This window comes from Bos indicus, chromosome 10 (genome assembly GCF_029378745.1).
Source record: "Bos indicus isolate NIAB-ARS_2022 breed Sahiwal x Tharparkar chromosome 10, NIAB-ARS_B.indTharparkar_mat_pri_1.0, whole genome shotgun sequence".
In the NCBI taxonomy this organism is placed as follows: domain Eukaryota; kingdom Metazoa; phylum Chordata; class Mammalia; order Artiodactyla; family Bovidae; genus Bos; species Bos indicus.
Window position 1 is genome coordinate 15,080,768 of NC_091769.1, and position 23,981 is coordinate 15,104,748.

The following is a 23,981-nucleotide window of genomic DNA, read 5'->3' on the forward strand; positions in this document are numbered from 1 at the left end:
CTGAACTCCATTTGCTGAGGTGGAGCACAGCCAATTTACTGAGGACTTGTGGTTGCTGAAAAAAAGCACAACCTAAAAGTTGAGAATTATGTTTTATTTGGGACATTCCTGAGAGCTGTAGACCAGTACACAACCTCTCAGATAGCTCTGAGGCATTGTTTCAAAGAGATAACGGTGAAGCCAGGATGTTCTGTTCAGTTGGTAAGTCGTGTCCAACTCTTTGCAACCCCATGGACTGCAGCAATCCATAAGTTTGCTCAAATTCATGTCCAGTGAGTTGGTAATGCTATCTAGCCATCTTATCCTCTGCTGCCCCCTTCTCCTTTTGCCTTCAATCATTCCCAGCATCAGGGTCTTTTCCAATGAGTCAGCTCTTCAGGTGGCCAAAGTACTGGAGCTTCAGCTTCAGCACCAGTCCTTACAATAAATATTTAGGGTTGATTTCCTTTAGGACTGACTGGTTTGGTCTTCTTGCTGTCCAAGGGAGTCTCAACAGTCTTCTGCAGCATCACAATTCAAAAGCATCAATTTTTCAGCGCTCAGCCTTCTTTAGGGTCCAGCTGATCTTGGCGAGACAGCAGTGAGTGTGGTGTGAAGTGAGATCTTAATTCCCCGCCCAGGAATTGAACATGAGTGGCCTGGATGAGAACCAGGAATCCTAGCCACCAGACCAGCAAGGGCTAGAGCCTAGAAGCTACTTTTCCCTGGATCTTTGCCCCCAGTGAAAAAATGCATTTATCACAGAGGCAAGAACTGTAAATGCAGATACAAAGTTTATTATTAGAGATATAGCATAACAGCAAGTGGGAAAGCACACAGAGAAATGGTTTGTTTAGTTTGAAGACAGGCAGAGACGCACACCCAGAGAGAAAGGCTGTGGGTGTCCTCCCTAGTGAGGAGGAATGCAGTAAAGAGGTTATATAGCTCAGTTCTGGGTCTTTGTTTCCATTCAGGCCAATTATGTGGTTTCTTTTTCCTCACCTGACCTACTTGGGACCCTCCCCTGGGCGCACAGGCACCCCTCAGCCAAGATGGATCTTGAAGTGACGGCTTCTGAGAGGAGCAAGACTCATTATGGCCTGGTGTTATCCTCTGCCTTTTGGCCCACAAAGAACCTTTCTGCACATCTGTAGTGTCTCCCTTGTCCCAAAAGAGGGGGCAGGGAGATCCCTTAATCCTTTACTGAAACAGGGTTTTTTGCTCCTCTTTGTCCTTGCCATGACTATTACCTTCAGGTGCTTACAAGAGAGAAACACTGGCTTATTTACCCTGTTTATGCTGTTACCTGCGTTTCAGAGGGCAATCAGAAGTCTGATTGAAAATGTCTTAACTGGAGCCCACCCATCTCTAGTCTCAGAAAATGCTAACAGTTCTAAATACCCAGCCTGAAGCCTACTTCTTGGTGCCCCATGAAATGCAAACAGGAGGCCAGCTGTAAATATCTAACCTGGAGCCTATCTATCGCCTACATCACAACTCTCACATCCATACATGACTTCTAGAAAAACCATAGTTTTGACTATACAGAGTTTTGTCAGCCAAGTTATGTCTCTGCTTTTTAGAATGCTGTCTAGATTTGTCATAGCTTTTCCCAAGGGGCAAGCATCACTGCTGCAGTGATTTGGGAGCCCAAGAAAATAAAATCTGCCACGGTTTCCATTCTTTCCCCATCTGTTTGTCATGAAATGATGGGACCAGATGCCATGATCTTAGTTTTCTAAATGTTGAGTTTTAAAGCCAGCTTTTTCACTCTCCTCTTTCACCCTCATCAAGAGGCTCTTTAGTTTCTCTTCACTTTCTGCCATTAGGAGCCAGGATACATAGGAGTTTTTGCTGCAAAAAAAAATGTAGTCAAACATCAGAAGATAACTGCTAGTCACAAAAAACAAATATCTCAAGTTAATGATTTTAGTGTGTGGGAAGAGGCAAGAGTCTGGGCTCACTGACCTTTGATATGCATCTTAATTATCTAGGGCCAGTATCTTGTTTCTCTCCATCCTGAATGCCCCTCAGGGTGCACATGGAGGGCAGCTGCAGTGGCTGATGGCTTGATGGTGGGCAAGAATTTTTTTTGTTGTTCACTTGGTGAAGGAAAATACAGCAGGTTCTAAGCAGGTTCTAAGTTTATTGCAGTTTATTGCAGGTTCTAAGCAAGGGAGTGGGAGACAAGCCTCAGATCTTCTTCACCTTAGTCTCTGAGTTAGGGTTTTTAAAGAGGAAGAATGAAGAGGCTGGGATTAATCATTGTCTTGCGACATTCGTTAATTGTTGTTTCAGGAGCCAAAGTATCTCCGATTATGATTCTTCAACCAGATGGTCCCATAGTTGGTGGGGGGGGTGGGGGGGACGTCTGTTAGTTCAACTTGCCCTGGAGAAACAACATGAGTTTGTATGTTAATGATGATATCTCTAATAGCAACTTTAGTACATTAACAATGTTATCAACAGCAATTTCAATCATCTGACTTTGGCTTACTAGTGTTCAGTTAGCACAGGACAGAGATCAGAGATGATGAGAAATGGAATTAATTTTGGACAGAGATATTAATCACGAACTCGGTTTAGAGGGACCTGGTTTCAGGTGGACATCCTAGTTGTGACTTGGAACTTCTGAACGAACAATGAAGTCCGAGCAGAAGTCTACCAAACACATAAGGGAAGCATGTTCCAGGCAGAGGGAAGAGCCCACCAGGAGGCCTGGCATTCAGAGAGACCCTAATGTTTGGACTAACAGAAAGTAGTTTAGTGAAAACAGCAGAAGGCAGGGAGGAAGAGCAAGAGGAGCTGATCTGGGAAAGGCAACAGAATTAAGGAGAGCCTTTATCCTGGGAACAAGGGGCAGCAGTTCAAAGCTATGAGGCAGGGGAGCACCATCATATTTGTGTTTTAGACCTCCCAGCATGCAGGGCAGATGGATGCAGGGAGGCAGGACTAGAGACCAGGAGGCGGAGCATGTAGGGCACAGTTGTTCTAGTGAGGATCCTGGACTGGTTACATAGTGGAAGGAGAAAATTGATAACGTCAAGAATTGTGTGGGAGGGAACTTCCCTGCTTGTCCAGCAGCTAAGACTCTGTGCCCTCAATGCAGGGGGCTGGGGTTCAAGCCCTGGTCAGGGAACTAGATCCCCATGCTGCAACTCAAGACCCAGCACGCTACAGTGAAGACTGAAGATCCTGCAACTAATACCGGGTGCAGACACACACACAGAGTTGTGTGGGAGGGACCACGGCTGTGACCTGGATGTCAGGGCTGAGGGGAGAAGAGCTCAGGCAGTGGCCAGGTTCTGCAGCGGGGTGGATGGTGGAGGTGCCCCTTGGGAAGGGGGTTAGAGCAGGTTTAGGCTAAATGAGAATTGATCCTTGGACACGTTAAACTTGAGGTGGGTTAGGAAGGCTGATGGACCCATGGATCTGAAACTTAGGTCAGACCTGGGAGCTGGGCAGACAGACTTGTGAGTCACAGGAATACAGATGACAGAGCCTTAGAGGCTGCTTGGGGAGACAGTTTCCCTGTGAGAAAAGAGAGCAGAGGGCAAAGCCTGAGAAGAGACAACAAGGGCCTACTGTACAGCACAGGGAACATATTAACCATAGTAGAAAATAGAAAAGAATACAGAATATAAAAGAATAACCATCTTGTAATAAATCATAATGGAAAAGAATATGAAAAAGAATATATGTATATGTATACACACGCACACACATGAGAAATTCCCAGTGGCTTAGCAATAAAGAGTCCACCTGCAATGCATGAGGCACAAGAGACACGGGTTCAATCCCTGGGTCGGGAAGATCCCCTGGAAAAGGAGATAGCAACCCACTCCAGTATTCTTGCCTGGAAAATTCCATGGACAAAGGAGCCTGGCAGGCCTACAGTTTAACATGGTGGCAAAGAGGCGGACACGACTGAACACGCTTGCAGATACACACACATACACACACACACACACACATATACGTAACTGAATCACTTTGCTGTACATCAGAAACTAACACAACATTGTATATCATCATATACTTCAATTAAAAAAAAAAAGTCGGAGAATAATTTACAAGGCAGACTGCCTGGATTTCAATCCTGGTATCGTCGCTAACTAGCTATGACCCTTGGGTACACTGCTCAACTTCTCTCAGTCTCAGTTTGCTCATCTGTAACGAGCCTGTTGCATCCACGGCATGGATGATTCAATGAAATAATGCACATGAAGCCTTGACATAGAGCCTGGCACTGGTGGGTCTGTTATGTACAACAGTCTGTCTTTGGACCTGAGGTGTGCCTCCATGATGGATCTTCTTCTGTCCTATTTTCTTTTCTGTCTCTTCTCTTGAGAGACTTTTGTTGGGTTTATTCCTTATCCTTTTGATCAGAGCCCAAATATCCCATCTTGGCAATGGCTGGCACGTGCATCTGGGCCACTTCCCATCAACTTCAACTCCATCCTGGGCTCCAGCAGCCCGTAGGCCACACCCCAACACCCACCCCAGCCTCACTAAAGGGCACACTTGCTTTATAGCTCCCTTTCTCTCATTTCCTCCTCACCATGTCATCAACAAGCAGAGGATGTCCTTGCTTTGCACCAGGGAAAGCCAGTATATCTGAGGTCAGCCAAGAACAACACCCAGACTGGATCCCAGATTTAATTTTGAGTTTGATCTTCCATCTACAGATTGTTCTATGCCTACACGAGAGAAGAAGGATTGAGGCTTCCCACTCTGACCCCAATCTTATTCTCTGCTGCCTTTGTGAGCCTGCTGGGCTCCGAAGGAAGGGACATACAGTGCCCTGTGATGTAATTATCATTTAATAATACCCAGAGGTGGGCGGCCAGTCATCAGAGGATGAGGTTGTGCAGTGGGGGCCTCTCTGGATCACTTAATCCTCCAATCCCTTAAATACCAACAAATCTGCCTCCTGGCTGGGGCCGACAGCTGCCCCTAAGTGGAGGGGAGTCCAAGCTGGCAGAGAGGCCAGGACTTTCTGAATGAACATAATGAACACTCCCTAGTCGGGTGGGATTATCAGCCCCCTCCCCCTTTCCTGTCCCATCAGGACTCTTTGAAAACACCATCTGCGTTAGCTCTCAAATTGCATGGAAACTAGGGGAGCAGGGCTGGGGCGGGGGATAAAGCAAATATGGCTCCAGTTCTTGGGCACTGAGGGGCACACATTTCCAGGGATCTTGCTTGCAACTCTCTGGAGCTATGGTTCCTGTCAACCGAGGGGCAAATGGTCTCAGCTGCAATTTCAGTGAACAGCATTAAGGAATTTTGCAGCTGGGGAGGTCCTTTGGAATGGTCCTGTGGTTTCAACTTTTATTTTAGCAGATGTTTTCACTCTTTTCCAACAAGAGCTGTATGAGCTCCTTCTAATTTTTATTTATTTTTATCTTGGGGCTATGCTGCGCAGCATATGGGATCTCAGTTCCCCCAACCAGTGATAGGACCTGTGCCCCCTGCCCTGAGAGCACAAAGTCTTAATCACCAGTCCACTAGGGAAGTCCCATGAGCTCCTTGTTAATGCCTCACCTAAGACCCTCTCAGCCACACCTGTCTTCCCGGTCTTGCCATTTGTTTCACTCTAGCACAAGCCAATGGCAACCCCCACCGCACCCCCAAACTTCTGGCCTCAGGGTACAGGAGTGTCAGACACTCCATGGGGTGAACCTTTGCCCAGTAAGGGGCAGGGTTGGCTGGTGAATTTCTTTCTCTTCCTCTTTCTGAGTGGACTATCCTAAGCCTCACACAGTTTCTTTGAAGAAAGTCCCACAAGATTGAGCATCAGGGGAGATGTGTGGGGGCCAGCCAAGCCCTTCGCCCTCTCCCACGTCTCTTTCTCACCCGGCTTTTCCCTCAGGTCTGCTTCTTTGGCATCGCATTCCCCCATAAAGTGTTGGCACATACACTTCTGCCTCAAGATCTGCTTGTTTGGAAACCGGAGATAAGATAACACTTGAGAAGGATGTTCAGTGTATAAAACAGAAGGGAGGCCACTCTCAGTGAAGAGAAACAGGGCCCCAGGTGTCATCTGTTTTTTTTCCCCCTGCCAGCTCCAAGGCAATGATCGAGGCTCCCTCACAAGGCTCCCCAAAGCCTTTGATCTCATTCATTTCTGCCATCCTGCTACTGAGGACACGAAGCCTGAAGTTGCACAGAGAGTTAGAAGCAAAGATGGGACTAGACTCTAGGCTTCTCACTCCAAATCTGGTGAAACGGATCCTCATCTTTCTATCAAGATTACATAAGGACTTCTGAAAATATTTCTTTTCCCAAAACATCTTCCTACACTACTCTGCCTCCCCCGAAGGCTTCCCCCACTCGGTTTTATTGAGAAATAACTGACATACATCACTGCGCACATTCAGGCACGCAGCATGATGGCTTGATTTAAGCATATTATGAAATGATTACAACAGGTTCAGCTAATATTCATCATCTCTCAGGAAGGCTTTGAAGTCCCCTGTTAGACTGTAGCCACCATCTGGGAGGCACAAGACATGGAGTTCCAAACTCAGAAGCTGGAACACAGGAGGGCAGACAGAGAGGAAATGGGGCAGGGAAGGCGCAGTGATGCTGGGGGAAAGGCAGTCGGGAAAGGCCTGATGCAGGGACATCTGCTGTGGGAAACAGGGGTTACGGCACAAGGACAGACCCCTGGGGAACAGGGACCTCAGGAGATGGAGACTGGCTTTCTCTACCAGCTGGTGTCACCTGTTGGACACACTCCCCCAGGCAGAAGTCATCCTCAAGGAAGCTTGAAGGGTGACCACACTGGGGGAAGAGACAGAAGGAGGTTGTTACCTCCAATTATTTTCATTAAAAATTTTTTTAATATAATTGCTTTATAATTTTGTGTTAGTTTCTGCTGTACAGTGAAGTGAATCAACTATATGTACATATATACCCCCCGCCTCTTTGACCTCTCTCCCACCCCCTCTTCGGACCCCTCTAGATCATCACAAGTCACTGAGCTGGGCTTCCTGTGCTTTATAGCAGATTCCCACGAGTTACCTATTTTACACGTGGGAACGTATATATGTCCATCCTAATCTCCCACTTCGTCCCACTCTCTCCTTCCCTCACTGTGTCCACATGTCCTCCCTACGTCTGCATCTCTATCCCTGCAAATAGTTTCACCTGTACCATTTTTCTAGATTCCACATATATGTGTTAATAATACAATATCTGTTTTTCTCTTTCTGACTGACTTCACTCTGTATGACTAACTCTATGGGCTTCCCAGGCGGTTCGGTGGTAAAGAATCCGCAGGTTCAATTCCTGGGTTGGGAAGATCCCCTGGGGTGGAAATGGCTACCCATTCCAGTATTTTTGCCTGGAGAATCTCACTGACTGAAGAGCTGGGTGGGCTACAGTCCATGGGGACGAGACTGCGCGCATGTGACAGACGCTAGGGCCATCTCATTAAGATTCGTGTGGCTGTGACCGCTAGAAACACCTGGGGCCAGGTCAAAGGCGAAAAGCGATTCTATATTATAGGGGCACGGGCATCTTAAGGAATCTAGGTACCAGGGTGCGTCTGGGCCTTGGGGAACAGACGAGACCAGGACCTGGACTCAGAGAATCCCGGAAGCCACCTCCCTCCAACTCTGCTTCTGTTCCATCCCTTTCTCTCTCTCTGAAACTGGCTCTCCCTGTGTCCTAGGGAGCATCAGCATCAAATGGCCTCAGCCAGCAACTTCCAAGTTCACTTCGCTTCCATCCAGGAGGCAAGCAGAGTCAGCCTGGACTCTTCTGGGCCCAATGCTGAGCTCTCATGCAGGTTCTGGTTGGACCAGCTTGAGGCAGGTGCCTCCCCTGGGCCCATCAGTGAGGGCAGATGCTCTAGAATCACAGCTGCTCCCTCTCTGGCCAGGCAGGCCAGGGAAGAAGCGGGTGGTTCATTACCTTGGGCTTCAACAAAAGCCCTAAAATAAGAGTCTGTGCTCCTCCACGCCTTAATGAAAGAGAGCGTTCTTTTCTACATTTGTTGTAAACTCAAACCTTGTCTGGAAGTCTGCCTCCCCGTTGGAGCCCAGGGCTGAATTATTCTCAGCCTCCCCACTGCCGCATACCCCCCAACCCCGCATCTACCACTGAAAGCTGGGCGAAGCTCAGAGTGGGTACCCCCACTGAGAGGGTACCAGGGCCTGCCACTGTCCACATCCTGGCTCTTATGTGAACATTAGTAAAGTTTACTTAAGTTTCATCTTAGACTTATTTTATAAAACAGGTCAGTGGGCTCAAAAGTCTTCCTTCAAAAGAATTTCTAAGGACATGCTCCTGAGCCTATGGTGGAAAAGGCTGACGTGAGCTTCTAAAACCAGAATTCATGTGGTGCTTCCTGCTTTGGGAGTCCATGGGTTCAATGCCAGAAAGGAACTCAGGTCCTTTCTTTCACTCTTATCAACTACTGACAGCATCTATTGTACAACTGGTATGGGCTAGGCCCTGGTGCCTCCCTTCTACCATCACCAACCCCGACAAGCAGTGATTGTCTTTATGTCACCACAGTTTTGTATTTTCTTAAATTTCATATAGATGGAACCAACTAGCTTTTTCTATCCAGATTTTTCCACTTAGTATGATGCTTTTGAGATTCAGTATTTTGGTACATTTCAAGAGTTCAGTTCTTTTTATTACAAAGTAGAATGCTATTGTCTGGATGTACCATGGTTTGTTAATCCATTTGAGGGGCATTTGAGTTGTTTCCACTTTGGGGCTACTGTGATAAAGCTGCTAAGAACATTCACATACAAGTCTTTGTGTGGACCGATATCTTATTTCTCTTAGGTAAACACCTAGGAATGGGATTGCTGGCTCCAATGGTAATTGTCCCTTTAGCTTTATAAGAAACAGCAGAGTCTTCCCTGGCAGTCCAGCATTGGCTTAGCCTTCCAGTGCAGGGGGTGTGGGTTCGATCCCTGGTCATGGAGCTAGGATCCCACATGCCTCGCAGCTAGGAAACCGAGACATAAAACAGAAGCAATACTGTAGCAAATTCAATAAAGACTTTGAAAATATTCCACATTAAAAACAAAAATCTTAAAAAGAAAAACTGCAAACTGGAAACAGAAATACCATTTCAAATGATCTTTAATCTTAAAAAACTTCAGATGCTTAGCTTAGCATGTATGCATCCTCAGTCGCTAAGTCATGTTCTACTCTTTTTGAATCCATGGACTGTAACCCTTCAGGCTCTGTCCATGGAATTCTCCAGGCAAGAATACTAGAAAGGATTGCCATTTGCTACTCCAGGGGATCTTCCCGACCCAGAGATCAAACCCATGTCTCTTGTGCCCCCACACTGACAGGCAGATTCTTCACCACTACGCCACCTGGCCACCTGGGAAACCCACTGTGCCTAGCAGTAGGACTCAAAAAAGACTACCTTCTGGACAACAGCAGAGGCATGACAGTATCATCCTGATGACAAATCAAGTTGTACGTTTCGCTCCCGTGGCCTGGAGTTTGCTCACCCCTGCGATGTGAGAGCGAAGTTCTAAACTGGGCCATTCACCCCCAGCCTATGTCTCATCTTCCCCTGCCTTTCCATCATCTTCCTGTGTGGGGCTCTGGCCCGAGTGCCACATGCTGAGGTAGGTACAGGCCGTCTATACATAATGTATATATTGTCTGGGAATTAAGTTTCCACCCAAAGCAAAAAGCCCTAGCTGCCTGACTTTAAATTAACTATTCATTAGTTTGGCTACAGTATCCTCCATCAAACAATGGGCAAGTCATAAGGCTGAATAGACCCAGCAGACAAAGTGGGATCCCTTTTCCTAGCTGGATGTCTAACCAGAGCCAATTCTCAGTTACCCAATCAGTCAATAAGCATTTGCTGAACTGTATCGGAATAGTGCACATGGAACCGATATTTCTCGCAACCTTACAGTTCTTGCCCACCCACTCTGGGTACTGCCATTACTTTTTGACAGATGATCCAACAGAAACTTGAAGATGTGATGCGAGGTTACCCAGCAGAAGCCAGGATGAATTCCAGGTCTTCCTGCTTTGCCATCCCTTCCCTGGGTAACCCGTAAGGTAGTTGGGTTTGGGGTCGGGGTAGGGAGACGAGGCTAAAATGCACGAAACAAGACAATCCAATTTTTTCCCCAGGGCATTCCTAAAAAAAATTGACCACTGCATAAAAGTATCTTTTCCCCATAAAACGTAGTTTGAGTTCGGAATTTGTTCCTGATTAAGGCTCTGACATAAATTAAATGATGAAAATGTAAAATGAAAATAAGTAAGGTTATTACAAACAAATCTTTATAATAACTTGTTAGTAAAACCCTGTTCAGTCCTTATGAAACAGGCACAGAGCCATTGTAGACCTTAATTACACAAGGAGCCCTCTTCCACTGCAAATTTTCTTGTGTAACAAGAAAAACTTTATGTCTTTAATATGATTTAAAACTAATATGCTAGAAATGGTGAGCAGTGAACATATAGTTAGAAATGCTTTTATTAATGTTTAGAACAGCACTGGGAGAAAAATGCCAACTGCTTTGCCCTCTTTATAAAAGCTGGACTAACATTTTGTATGGATCTTATTTCTCTTTTGTCAAGTTCTTACTCTCCATGGACAGGGTCCACAGATGGGCATCAGGGGACTTTGCACCACCTGAAATTTATGCAACATGTTTTGAGGATACATATACATTGCAGAGCCTCTAGCTTTCATCAGATCCTCACAAGCCTCTGTGATAGAGCCACAAATTTGAATCACTTATTTCTTAGTGTTTTTTCTATTCTAAGCAGTGGCATTAAAATTATTCCACTGACTTTAGGACCTTGCTGAGTTGGAATCATTCTTTTAAAAAGCAGCCTGGGAACTTCCCTGGTGGTTCAGTGGTTAAGAAACCACTTTCCAATACAGGGGATGTGGGTTCGACCCCTGGGTCAGGAAGATCCTCTGGAGAAGGGCATGGCAACCCACTCCTGTATTCTTGCCAGGAAAATCCCATGAACAGAGGAGCTTGGCAGGCTACATGGGGTTGCAAAGAATCGAACATGACCGAAATGACTTAACACCCACATGCCACAAGTAGAGAGCCCACGTGCCACAATGAAAGATCCTGCTTGCTGCAACAAAAACCTGAGGCAGTCAAATAAATAAATATTTAAAAATAAAAAGTAGCCTGGATCCTCTTGGTGGTGTGATGGGCTTGATTCCTAGAAGGGCGCCCTCCCTATAAAACAACTGGATCGTGGGGAAAAAAATTTTTTTAATGCATTGCTGGGTATGCAGATAGTGAAGGAAATCATCGTTTCCTCACCACTAAAATTAAACAAACAAAAATCATGGACCTCAGACTGGAGGAAGGAGCACTGATTAGAAAGCAAAGATTGGGCAGCCCTAAGGGCAAATGCCCATTTTAGCTGCTTCTGGGAAGCTTGCCCTTGGGCCAGTGGCAACATAAGGGATCTGCCTCAGGATTCCACCTTAGCTCAGTTTAAGGGATCGTCTTTTGTTACTGCCTCCACCTCTATGGATTTCCCGGGTGGCTCAGACACCCGGTAAATCGTCTGCCTACAATGCGGGAGACCCGCGTTCGATCCCTGGGTCGGGAAGATCCTCTGGCGAAGGAAATGGCAACCCACTTCAGTACGCTTGCCTGGAAAATCCCATGGACGGAGGAGCGTGGTAGGCCCATGGGGTCGAAAGGAGTCGGACACGACTGAGCGACTTCACTTCCACTTTCCACCTCGGAGATTTCCTCTGCCTCACTGAGGAGAAGCGGAAACTACATTTCCCAGAACCCTCTGCTTCCCAGAATCCTCTGCCCTGTAGGGATCCAATAGAGGCTGCGCGGAAGAGGCCGTTGGTAGAGATTCCGAAGTCATGTGCGAGGGAGAGGGCACAGTTCTCCAAGGGATTTGCAGACTCGTAAGCGGACAAGAGTTCATGGTAGCTTCAGGATGTGCTTCTTGAGGCTCACCTGCAACATGCTGCAGCCTGAGGGGGTGGGGGTGGGGGTGGGGGTGGGGGTGGGGGTCGCTTCCCAGAGGCTCTTGAGATTAGGGTGGTTCTTTCCCAGAGGTTCTTGAGATTAGAGTGGCCTTCAGGCAAGCCACAGTCGTGGGTGCTACAGACTGAAGTTGCAGTTGAAGGTTCCCTTACCTTTGCTTCCCCAAGGCTTCCAAGGGTTATATAAACCTCTGATTTCCAAGGCTTCCAAGGCTTATATAAACCTCTGATTTCCTGTATCCAAAACTGAGATGCTTGGCATGCCAACTATCACTTTATTCTCTCTTGTTCCAAATTCACTTTTCAATACCTGTTCTGTGATCATGGACGAGCCTGATGTTAAGGTTTTCAGTAGATGGCACTGGAAAGACACTGGAGGAGGAAAAGGTTCTCCTGCTGGTACTGGTGCTGTACGTTGGTGGGTAGTATGGATGGGAGCGATTCGGGTGGTGCGCTGCCCACACACACACACCCAGAACACACAATCTCTCAGTGACCTCCCAGCTCCTGCTTGGTCTGGTGATCACCTCCCACTGCGCTCAGACAGTGGATTGCAGGCCTCCCTCCTACAGTGGAGCTAAATTCCCTCTGCACACCTGCATGCCTGACCACCTGCGCCCTGGGCACTGCTCACCTGTGCTTCACTGGGTTGCTTCTTGGCTTTCCAGACATTGAGGACAGGCTCTGGCCCAGGCTACCTTTCAAACTTCTCTGCCATACAGTGGTCTGCAACCACATCTTCTCCAGTGCGGTCTGAACCCCAGCTTTGGGAAGGTAGCTCCCCTTCATAGTTTGTCCTTCCTTAGGTACTTTCTCTCAGCACTATATTCCTTTTTTTTTTTTTTTAAATAATGGTCCTATTTTATTTTGCTTATATGTTTTTAATATTTTATATATTTATTTGGCTGTGCCAGGTCTTAGTTATGGCACGCAGGATATTTTATTTTCGTTAATGGCATGTGGGATTGTTGCAGCAAAAAGGAAAACAGAGGAATGAGTTTTTCTCTTTCCCTTTCCTGAGAGCAAAGAAGATAAAGAGAACAGCGAGCAGGCCTGAACATTCCCAGTTTTTTTTTTCACTTAACTGCTCCTAACTCTGAATGTCTGTAACTAAGTTTGCTTTTCTGCCCTCTAACTCTGCAGGAGCTACAATTCACATTTTTTCCTCTGTTGCTGTTCAGTCGCTCAGTCATGTCTGACTTTGAGACCCCGTGGATTGCAGCACGTCAGGCTTCTCTGTCCTTCACCATCTCCTGGAGTTTGTTCAAACTCATGTCCATTGAGTGAGTGATACCATCCAACCATCTCGTCCTCTGTCATCCTCTTTTCCTCCTGCCTTCAATCTTTCCCAGCATCAGGGTCTTTTCAAATGAGTCAGTTCTTCACATCAGATAGTCAGAATATTGGAGCTTCAGCTTTAGCATCAGTCCTTCCAATCAAGATTCAGGGTTGATTTCCTTTAGGATTGACTGGTTTGATATCTCAAGAGTCTTCTCCAACACTACAGTTTGAAAGCATCAGTTCTTTGACACTCAGACTTCTTTACAGTCCAACTCTCACATCCATACATGACTACTGGAAAAACCATAGCGTTGACTATATGGACCTTTGTCAGAAAAGCAATGTCTCTGCTTTTTAATATAGTGTCTGTGTTTGTCATAGCTTTTCTTCCAACAAGTAAGCATCTTTTAATTTCATGACTGCAGTCACCGTCGACAGTGGTTTTAGAGCCCAAGAAAATAAAATCTGTCACTGTTTTCCCATCTATCTGCCACGAAGTGATGGAACCAGATACCATGATCTTAGTTTTTTGAATGTTGAGTTTTAACAAGCTTTTTCACTCTCACATTCATCAAGAGGCTCTTTAGTTCCTCTTTGCTTTCTGCCATAAGGGTGGTACCATCTGCATATCTGAGGTTGCTGATATTTTTCCCAGCAATCTTGGTTCCAGCTTGTGCTTTATCCAGCCCAACAGTTTGCATGATGTACTCTTCACATAAGTTAAATAAGCGGGGTGACAATATACAGCCTTGACATACTCCTTTTCCAATTTTGAACCAGTCTGTTGTTCCATGGTCGATTCTAACCATTGCTTCTTGACCTGCACACAGGTTTCTCAGGAGGCAGGTAAGGTGTTCTGGTATTCCCAACTCTTTAAGAATTTTTCCTTTGACTCTATGCTAAATACATTCCCTATCTGGTATTTACCCTTACAACACCCTTCCCCTTGTAGTTACACATCAGAAAGAAGGCCACAGAGACACGGAATTGCCAGACTCAATTACTGTGTTACTGACACCAGCCTGTGACTGTCTTTGAAATAATGCAAGAGGAAGAAATCAAGATGCTATCATCTTTGTTCCTTGTCACTGATTCCTGACAGCCAGCCCTTGCCTTATGTAAGCCCCTAGACTCCTCATGGAGGGGTCAGTTCTTGAGGCCTGAGCCTACGCTGTTCCCCTCTCCACCCGCTGAGGACTAAAGCCACCTTTCTATTTCCTCCAAACTCTCCGTATTTTTTTGTTCAACTTTGGTGGCCAGAAAAGGCCAAGATTTTGGCCAGCAACAGGATCTTTAGTTGTGACATGCCAACTCTTAGTTGCGGTTTATGGGATTTAGTTCCCTGACCAGGGATGGAACCTGGGCTCTGTGCATTGGGAGTGCGGAGTCCTAGCCACTAGACCACCAGGGGAGTCTCTGCATTATAGTTATTTTTATATCTTATAGTTACTCTTTTATCTTAGCTTAGTAATTCTTGATATTAAACATACTCTGTTTAAATCACTGTGTGGTTTCCATTTTCTGATTGGACAAAGGTGGATACACTTGGAATTCATAGAGTATTTGGCTTCTGTTTTCCCAAGAAGAGCCTGACTAATAGAGGCTAACCATAGCCCTGGGTCTGTAGGCATCTTGGCACTGAGCAGAAGCAAATGCATTCTTCTCTGGGGTTTACTTTCCTGCTTAGGTCCTTAAGACTCATCTGTTCATGTAACAGATTTGTTGAGCACCTGTTATGTATCAGTCATTGTTCCAGATGATGGGGCTATACTAGTGAACAGAAGAAAAACCCTACTTTATATTTTCACAGAAATATATCATCAAATATAGAAGGAAATATGCTACCATGAATAGAAGACAAAATAGAACACATTTATCAATAGATCTCTATGGTTTTAAGATATTGCAATTTTCAGATAGAAGAAGATATAAATAACTAGAAGGGAAATGTTTAAAGAAATAAAAGATGGGGACTTCCTTGGTGGTCCGGTGGTTAAGAATCCACCTGCCAATGTAGGGGACATGGGTTTGATCCCTGGTTCAGGAAGATTCCACATGCTGCAGGGCAACTAAGCCCACGTACCACCAACTACTGAAGCCGGTGAGCTCTAGAGCCCGTGCTTCACAACAGTGAGAAGCTGGTGCACCTCAGGTGAGAGCAGCCCCTGCTCACCGCGACAAGAGAGAGCCCACGTGAGCAGCAAAGACCCAGCACAGCCAAAAATAGACAATCCCATTGCTTTCCTCATGGGAAAACCTTCTGGCAATTTCTCACACTGTTAAGTAGAGCTACTACATAACTTAGATATACAGGTATATAACCAAGAGAAAAGAAAATATATATTCACACAAAAACAGGTACATAAATGTTCATGGCAGCATTATTCATAATACTCCCAAAGTAGTAACAATCCAAATGTCCATCAACTGGTAAATGAATAAACACAATATGGTAGACCCATATAATGGAATATCATTCAGCCACAAGAAAGAACAAAGTAATGATATTTGCTAAAATATGGATGAAAATTGGAAACATTTTGCTAGATGAAAAAAACAGTTATAGAAGGTTTTATATATATATGTATATATATATATAGTATGATTCCATTCATATGAATTGTCTCCAATAGGCAAATCCAAAGAGAAAGAAACTAGATTAGTGATTTTTGGGAGACAAGGGTAGAAGGAAACTGGCAGTTATTGCTAATGAGTATAGAGTTTCTTTTCAGGGTGATAGAATTTTTCAAGAATTCATGGTAATTATTTCACAACTTCTGTGAATGTGAATTGTACACTTTCAAAGGGTGAATCTTACTATTTGCAAATTATATCCCAGTAGAGCTGTTATTTTTTTAAATGAGCAAGGCAAAGAGACTATTGAAAATGACGAGACGCATCTGAAAAGAGAGCAAATAGAACTTAACAAATTAGTTGTTGAGATTAAAAACTCAATAGACAGACTAAATAACAGATTATACATAGCTGGACAATGAATTAATGAACTGGAAGATAGATCTGAGAAAATTACCAGAATGCAGTGCAGTGTTCTTGCCTAGAGAATCCCAGGGACGGGGAAGCCTGGTAGGCTGCCGTCAATGGGGTCGCACAGAGTCGGACACGACTGAAGCGACTTAGCAGCAGCAGCAGCAGCAGTGCAGAGAGTCAAGAAGATGAGAAATATCAGTGAGAGGTTAAGGGAAGAACAGATGGAATGAGAAGGTCTAAAATATATCCAACCAGAATCCCAGAAGGAGAGAATAGAGAGAATAAAGAAGCAATGTTTGAAAAGCTAATGGCTAAGAATTTCCAGATCTGATAAAAGACACCAACACGTGGACAGGAGAAAAAGAACATGCATCCAGCAGGTTAAAAAAAGACACACACATGGACACATTGTAGAGAAACCACAGAGCATTAGAGGCAACAATGTTAAAAGCAGCTAGAGGGAAAAGAAAAACTGCCTACAAAGAAACAACAAATCAGACAGTAACAGTAACAGCGAATCTAAAAGGCAGAAAGATAACTTCGAAGTACACAGAGAAAATAACTGCTAACCCAGAAAACAGTAAAATAAACTATTTATTTAAATAAACAGTGAAATAGCAGTTAAAATAACTGCAAAACACTGCTAATGAAAGATGGTGATGACACGTAATGTGTGGGGTTGAAAAGGACAGGCACAGATACTGGCCAATAATAATTTATAGGTGGGGAAGGAGAGGAAGGCTGGTAAGAGGAGGAAGAGTGCTGGGAGTTCTTCTTGGAAAGGTTCAGGTATTGATCACTTAGGCTTTGTTAAACATACCTGGTAAAATTTCAAGAGTAATTACTAAAAACAGAGATAGTATAACCGCCACACCAGTAGAGGAGAAAACAGAGTAAGAAAACAAAGTCAGTTTAGGGGGGAAAAATGGAGAGATTCAGAAAAGGAGAACAAATGAAAAATAAATGTTAAGATGGTAGAAATATTTTCTGTAATGACATGTATGGCCCTCCCCTGGTGGTCCAGCGGTTGGGAATCTGCCTACTAACGCAGGGGACACAGTGTTCCATCCCCGCTCAGAGAAGATTCCACATGCCCCCAGAGCAACTAAGCCTGCGCACCACAACTACTGCCCCCCGCCACCCCAGCCCTGCTCTGGAGCCCTTAAGCCAAAACTACTGAAGCCCACGTGCTCTAGAGCCTGCCTGTGCTCCGCAACAAAAGAAGCCCCGGAGGAGTGCACCCACTGCAACTAGAGAATAGCCCCTGCTCTCCACAACTAGAGAAAGCCCTTGCACAGCAACGAAGAGCCAGCGCAGCCAATTAAAAAGAAAAAAAAAAAAAAAGAGTGACCACAAGTATGAAAGGGACAAACAATTAAAGGAGCTCAGATCTAGATTTTTAAAAAATCTAGACACACCTAAAATTAAAAGACAGAGAAAGGATGAACGGAAAATGATGAACAAAAGCAAAAGCTAATTAAAAGAAAGCTGGTGTGATTATATTGATATTACATAAAATAGACTATAAAGCAAAAATGTATTTATCAGTTTAATGATAAAAGGTTTAATCCATCAGGAAAATATAATGGTTCTAAAGTTGTGGGTGCCTACTAAAATGTACAGAACTATGGATAGAAATTGACTAATCCACTAACATAGTGGGAGATTTCAATACAGAGCTCTCAATTATTAATGGGTCAAAAAAGATTGGAATAACACAATCAACCAGCTTGATTTAGTGGATATTTATAAATCACTCTACATCCAACAATCAATGAATAGACATTCTTTTCCAGTGCACATGGAACATTTCCAAAAATTGACTATATAAAAGGCCATAAAGCCGGTCTCAACAAATTTCAAAGAATTTGATTCACATAAATCACATTTTATGACCTATGATCATGGATAGAGCTTATGCAATTAAATTAAAAGTCTTTAACAGAAAGATAAATGACAGCGTCCTCTAAGTTTTAAAAATTAGAAAGTACATTTCTATATAATTTATGAGTCAAGTAAGATATAATAGAAATTAAAAGTTGTATAGAAACAACTATATGATACATGATGAAAATTGTAAATATCAAACCTGGTGGGTGTAGCAAAAATGGTAATTACAGGGAAATTTATTGCTTTAGATATTTACTTTAAAAAAGGCTGAAAATTAATGAGCTAGCTTTCACTCTAAGAGAGAGAGAAAAAAAAAACCCAATAGAATAAACACAAAGAAAGTTTAAGAGTAGATATAAAGATAAGAGCAAAAATTTATGAAATGAAACAAATAGACAATAGAGATGATCAACAAGCCATGGCCAGATAAAATAGGCAAACTTTTGGTAAGATTCATTTCGAAAGAGGGTTGTAAGTAGCATGCATAAACAAGTAGTAATAGGAACAGAGAACTGAAGAAAGCTGCAAATACAGAAGAGATTAAACAGATAAGTGAGCATACTATAAAGGACATTACATCAGTGAATTTAAAAACTTATTAAAAAGGGAAACATTTCTAGAAAAATACAACTTATCAAAGCTGTTACAAGAAAGCTCGAGTTTCCAACAGTATTAAGGAAATTAAATCAGTTTCAATGTCTTAAAAAAAATAACAAACAAACAAAAAAAACAAGCCTTGCCATTTTTCAGGCAATTCCTAGCAGATTTTCACAGAACAAATGATTCTAATTTCACACAAAGAATATCAAATAAAAGCACTGCTCCTCACCTCATATGAGGTTAGTATAACCTTGAAATAAAATCAATCAAGAACTGATTGATTTTAAAAGAAAATTCAGATTGAAAATTTTCAGATTGTAAAAGAAAATTCAGACAAGAATCCCTCACGAACATAGATGGAAATATTATAAACAAACTACTAGCAAATCAAGTCCAACAGCTTATATTAAGGGCAATTCATCATAACTAAGCTGGATTTATCCCAAGAATATTTGGATCATTTAACATTAAAGGCCATAACTTTAATTCATCACATTAATGGGTTAAAGGAGAAGTTGTATGATTATCTAAATAGATGTAGTAAAGGCAGTCAGTAAAAGTTAACATCCATTCTTGTTTAAAAAAAAAAAACTCTTAGAAAAGCAGGAATAAAACAAAACTTCCTAACATTAAAATGTAATATATTTTAAAAAAGCCTACAGGAGGGAGTTCCCTGACAGTCCAGTGGTTAGGACTCCAAGCTACCACTGCAGGGGACACAGGTTTGATTGCTGGTCAGGGAACTAAGATCCCACATACCACATAGTATGGCCAAAAAGCAAAAAAAAAAAAAAAAAGAAGAAGAAGAAAAAGAAGACAATAGTCATCATTTATAATGGCGAATCATTGAAAGCATCATTCCTTTAAGAGTAGAATGAAACAGAAGTGTCTGCTATCGCCGCTTCTGCTCCACAAGGCAGGGGCAAGACAGACAGGAGAAAGAAGGAAACAACACTGTCATTATTTGCAGCTAACATAATTGTATATGTAGAAAACCCTCAAAGAATCTGTGGATAAATTACTACAACTGATCAGAGAGTTTACCAAACCAAACTTGTTAAATACAATTCACCAAAGTTGCTAAATATAGAAACTGATACACACACATATATTTCCAGATTAAGATCTTAAGCTTAAAATAAGAAAAAGACAAACCAGTTAAAAATGCGCAAGATGTGAATAGGCACTTTATGAAAAAGGAAACATAAGTCGCCCACTTAAATTAAAATATGCTTGACCTCACTGACAGCCATGAAAATACAAGTCAACGCCATGATAAGAACTGATTTTCCAGGCTTCCCTGATGGCTCAGGGGTGAAGAGTCCGCCTGCCAATGCAGAAGACGTGTGTTTGATCCCTGATCTGGGACGATCCCACAGGCCACACAGCAGCTAAGCCTGTGGGCCACACGACTGAGCCTGTTCTCTAGAACCCGGGAACTACAACTACCGAAGCCATGCATCCTAGATCCTGTGCCCTACGACAAGAGAAGCCCAACCGTGACTAGAGAGTAGCCCTCACTCGTTGCAACTAAAGGAAAGCCTGCACAGCAACAAAGATCCAGCACAGCCGATAACTCCATTGGCAATAATTAAGAAATTAGTAACACCAAGTACTGGTGAAGATGAAAATCAGTGGAACCTTTTATATACAACAAATGGAGTGTAAATTGGTACAACTCTGAAAGACACTTTGGTTATATGCATTTTGTAAAATTGAACTAGACATATTACAAAGAAATTCTTAAATATGCATAAAAATATTCACTGCTGTATTGTCAAGATGGCAAAACATTGGAGGCTATGAAATGTCCATTGACAGGAGAATGGGTAAATGGATAAATAAATAGCTGTCTCTTCCCACAGCGAATCAACTCCAGCTATACACGTAATATGGTCAAGTAAATGTATGGAAAAGGCAAGTTGCAGAAAACTACATAAAATCATGATGCCACTTTTATAAAGCTCAAATGAGCAAATTAGACAATATTCCATTTAGGGATGCATACAGAAATGATAAAACCTTTTTAAGAAACCAAGAAAATGGTCAACATAAAATTCAAGCCAGTATTATCTCTGGTGAGGCAGGATAAGATAGGAAAAAGGCATACAGATGGATGGATGCGTGATAGGTAATGTTCTAGTTCTTAAGTTGGATGGTGCGTTTCCAGGTGTTTATTTTCTGTTGCACTTATTATTTCCATATATCATTATAGCAAATCAGATCAGATCAGATCAGTCGCTCAGTCGTGTCCAACTCTTTGCGACCCCATGAATCGCAGCACGCCAGGCCTCCCTGTCCATCACCAACTCCCGGAGTTCACTCAGACTCACGTCCATCGAGTCAGTGATGCCATCCAGCCATCTCATCCTCTGTCGTCCCCTTCTCCTCCTGCCCCCAATCCCTCCCAGCATCAGAATCTTTTCTAATAAGTCAACTCTTCGCATGAGGTGGCCAAATACTTTGTATTAAATATTTGTAACATGGCCTGTAGTTTCCTATTCTTACCACTATGTGGCATGCTAGTCTGCCAGTAAACTTTTGTAACTTCTGAATGGGAAAGTGAAAGTGTTTGTCAGTGGTGTCCTGACTCTTTGCAACCCCATGGACTGTAGCCCACCAGGTTCCTCTTGTCTGGGGAATTCTCCAGGCAAGAATACTGGAGTGGTTAGCCATTCCCTTCTCCAGGGGGTCTTCCCAACCCAGGGATCAAACCTGGGTCTCCTGCATTGCAGGGAAATTCTTTACCTGAATGCGAAAGGCTAGTGAAAATAAAACCCTACTTAATGACACAGTTTTCGCAGCACGCAATTTCCTCTATAGAAACACATGCAAAATGTCAAACAGAAAAAAAAAAAAAAAAAACAGAAAAAAAAAAATGTCAAACAGGGTTTTTTGTTCTGAGTGTTCACATGCACAACCAGAGCAGCTCAGGTGCACATTACTTTGACCTGGAGCTTGCTTGCACCTATGTGGCCAGGTTTTGTTTTTCCTTCCTTTTTGCCTGTGTAGCCATTTTTGCAAACTTAAAAGTGTACCTTCTTAAATGTTAATTTTTATTTCTCAGAACTTTCCAATATTTCTCAAGGTGTTCATTTCTGAATTAACAAATAGAGCGTAAGGTTGGTTATTTGGCTTCCCTCTTGGCAATGGGGCTTCCCTGGTGGCTGAGTGGTAAGGAATCTGCTTGCTAATATAGGAGATGCAATTCAATCCCTGGGTTAGGAAGAATCTGGAGCAGAAAATGGCAACACTCCACTATTCTTGCCTGGGCAATCCCATGGACAGAGGAGCCTGGTGGGCTACAGTCCATGGGGTCGCAAAAGAAAAACGACAAGCTGGTAATTGACACATCTAACTTCCCCTTCTAATATTTATTGAATAGGAGTTGTTTTGTAGCATTAGCATTAGAACCACTGTTTTAATGAACGTCTGGGTGACACTGTTATATACAGGGATATTTTAAAATCAGTAACAGTGTTAAAATAGAGACTCAATATTCATGACACTCATCAAAATCACTCACAGGAATTCTGCTGTCAAATTCCACCAGTCACAGGAAGTGATTGACAAAAGTTGGTAGGTATTTGTTTTAGCAGCCAGTGTTATGCCACCCAGAGGCAACTACACAAAGTCTTCAGCCACCCACTTCCTTTTTCATGCTCTAGACCTGCTCCTTGCACTCTATCAGCCACCAGCCACATGTGGCAATTGAGGTCTTTTAACAAGATGTGCCCTAAGTATAAAATATATACTGAATTTTGAGGACTTAATATGAAAAAAAAAACTCAGTAATTTTAATAATGATTACTTGTTGAGATGATAATACTTTTTGATGCCAAAAGCTCAGCTTCTCTGTATACTGGTGCCAAATCAAATCTTGCAGACAGTTTCGGGTGAAGCAGAAAAGGAGAACTCTATTGCTTTGCCAGGCAAAGGGGGACACAGTGGGCTAAAGCCCTCAAACCATGTGTCCTCACTTGGGGAAGACAGTGAGAAGTTTTATATCAATTGATTGTATGTATTTCTTGATGGGACACATTGTATCCCTTGTCCAAAGGGTGCTCTTGACTGTTTCTCCTCGTCTTGCATCCCTTCTCTTCCCTAAATAACAGCTGCTTGAATCTGACTGGAACTCAGGGGAGGTCATGGAGGCTGAATGAAGGCTATTTCCTAAAATCAAAGAAATGGGGGACACAAAGTGCTGTGCCCAGGAGACACACAGAGCCCTGCTCAGTATTATTTTGGATATGTTAGGGAAAATAAAATCTATTATTAAAATTACTCTCATCTGTTTCTTTTTACCTTTTTTATTGGACACTAGAACATTTAAAATTACATAATGCGGCTCGCATGTGCGGCTCACGTTTTATTTCTATTGGACAGCACTGCTCCAAATGTTACAATACTCGTGCTCCCTACATACCAGGGCCGGCTTCATGGGTGTGTGGCCAGTGCACTCGAATAGGGGCGTCCCATGTTGGGAAGTGCCTTGCATTTCACTTAATGCTCTGCTGTCACTGCCTTGATAACCTTAATTGTACCTTACTGCTGTCACTTCAGTCGTTTCTGACCCTTTGTGACCCTGTAGCCTGCCAGCTCTCGGTCTTTGGGATCCTCTAGACAAGAATACTGGACTGGGTTGCCATGCCCTCCTCTGACTGTATCTTAGAATTTTACATTTCAGAAGGAAGTCTCCTAGAACAATGGAGCATGCACCAGGGGCTAGAAGCCCTGGTTCCTGCGCCATCCTGCCTTCCGCGGCCTCCGTGTCTGTGGCCCTGCTGCCCCCTTCCGACCCCGGCTGGGTTCTGGGCGCGCGGTGAGAAGGGGCAGGGCTCTAACTGTGGCCATCCCTTCCCCTGCCTGGCTGCTCAGGGTCACCCACTCACCCGGGTCCAGGGGCGAGAGCTGGACCGATGCGAGGGTCTCCATACCATTGGGAGTCGCTTTTCTGCCCCGGTGTGGGTGGCGGGCCCTGGGGAAGGAGAGACACCTGACCTGAAATCGCTAGGCTTCGCCCGGCGAGGGCGCGGCGCCGCGGTCAGCAGTTGGCAGGAGCCGGACCCAGCAGCCCGGCGCCGGCCTTCTTCGCTGCCTGCCTGCGGGAGGGATGCGCCCTGCGGGGCCGTCCTGGAGAGAGTGTCCACTGGCCCCTGGAGCGCCGCGTACTCCGGCTCTGAGCTTGGGGGTGGATTGGGAGGGCTCCTTTGCTCTTTATAATCTTCCTCTGTCTCTCTAGCGTTTGCCT

At 43.9% G+C, this 23,981-nt stretch overlaps 1 long non-coding RNA gene across 1 annotated transcript; it reads right to left on the bottom strand.

Moving 5' to 3' along the window:
* Nucleotides 1-754: 754 nt before the first annotated feature.
* LOC109564714 (uncharacterized) lies at nucleotides 755-23,981 on the bottom strand. The gene is made up of 3 exons (XR_002181527.2): nucleotides 23,623-23,981; nucleotides 1,948-2,368; nucleotides 755-1,833 (listed from the first exon to the last, which is right to left on the bottom strand). It is a non-coding gene; the product is annotated as an uncharacterized lncRNA (long non-coding RNA).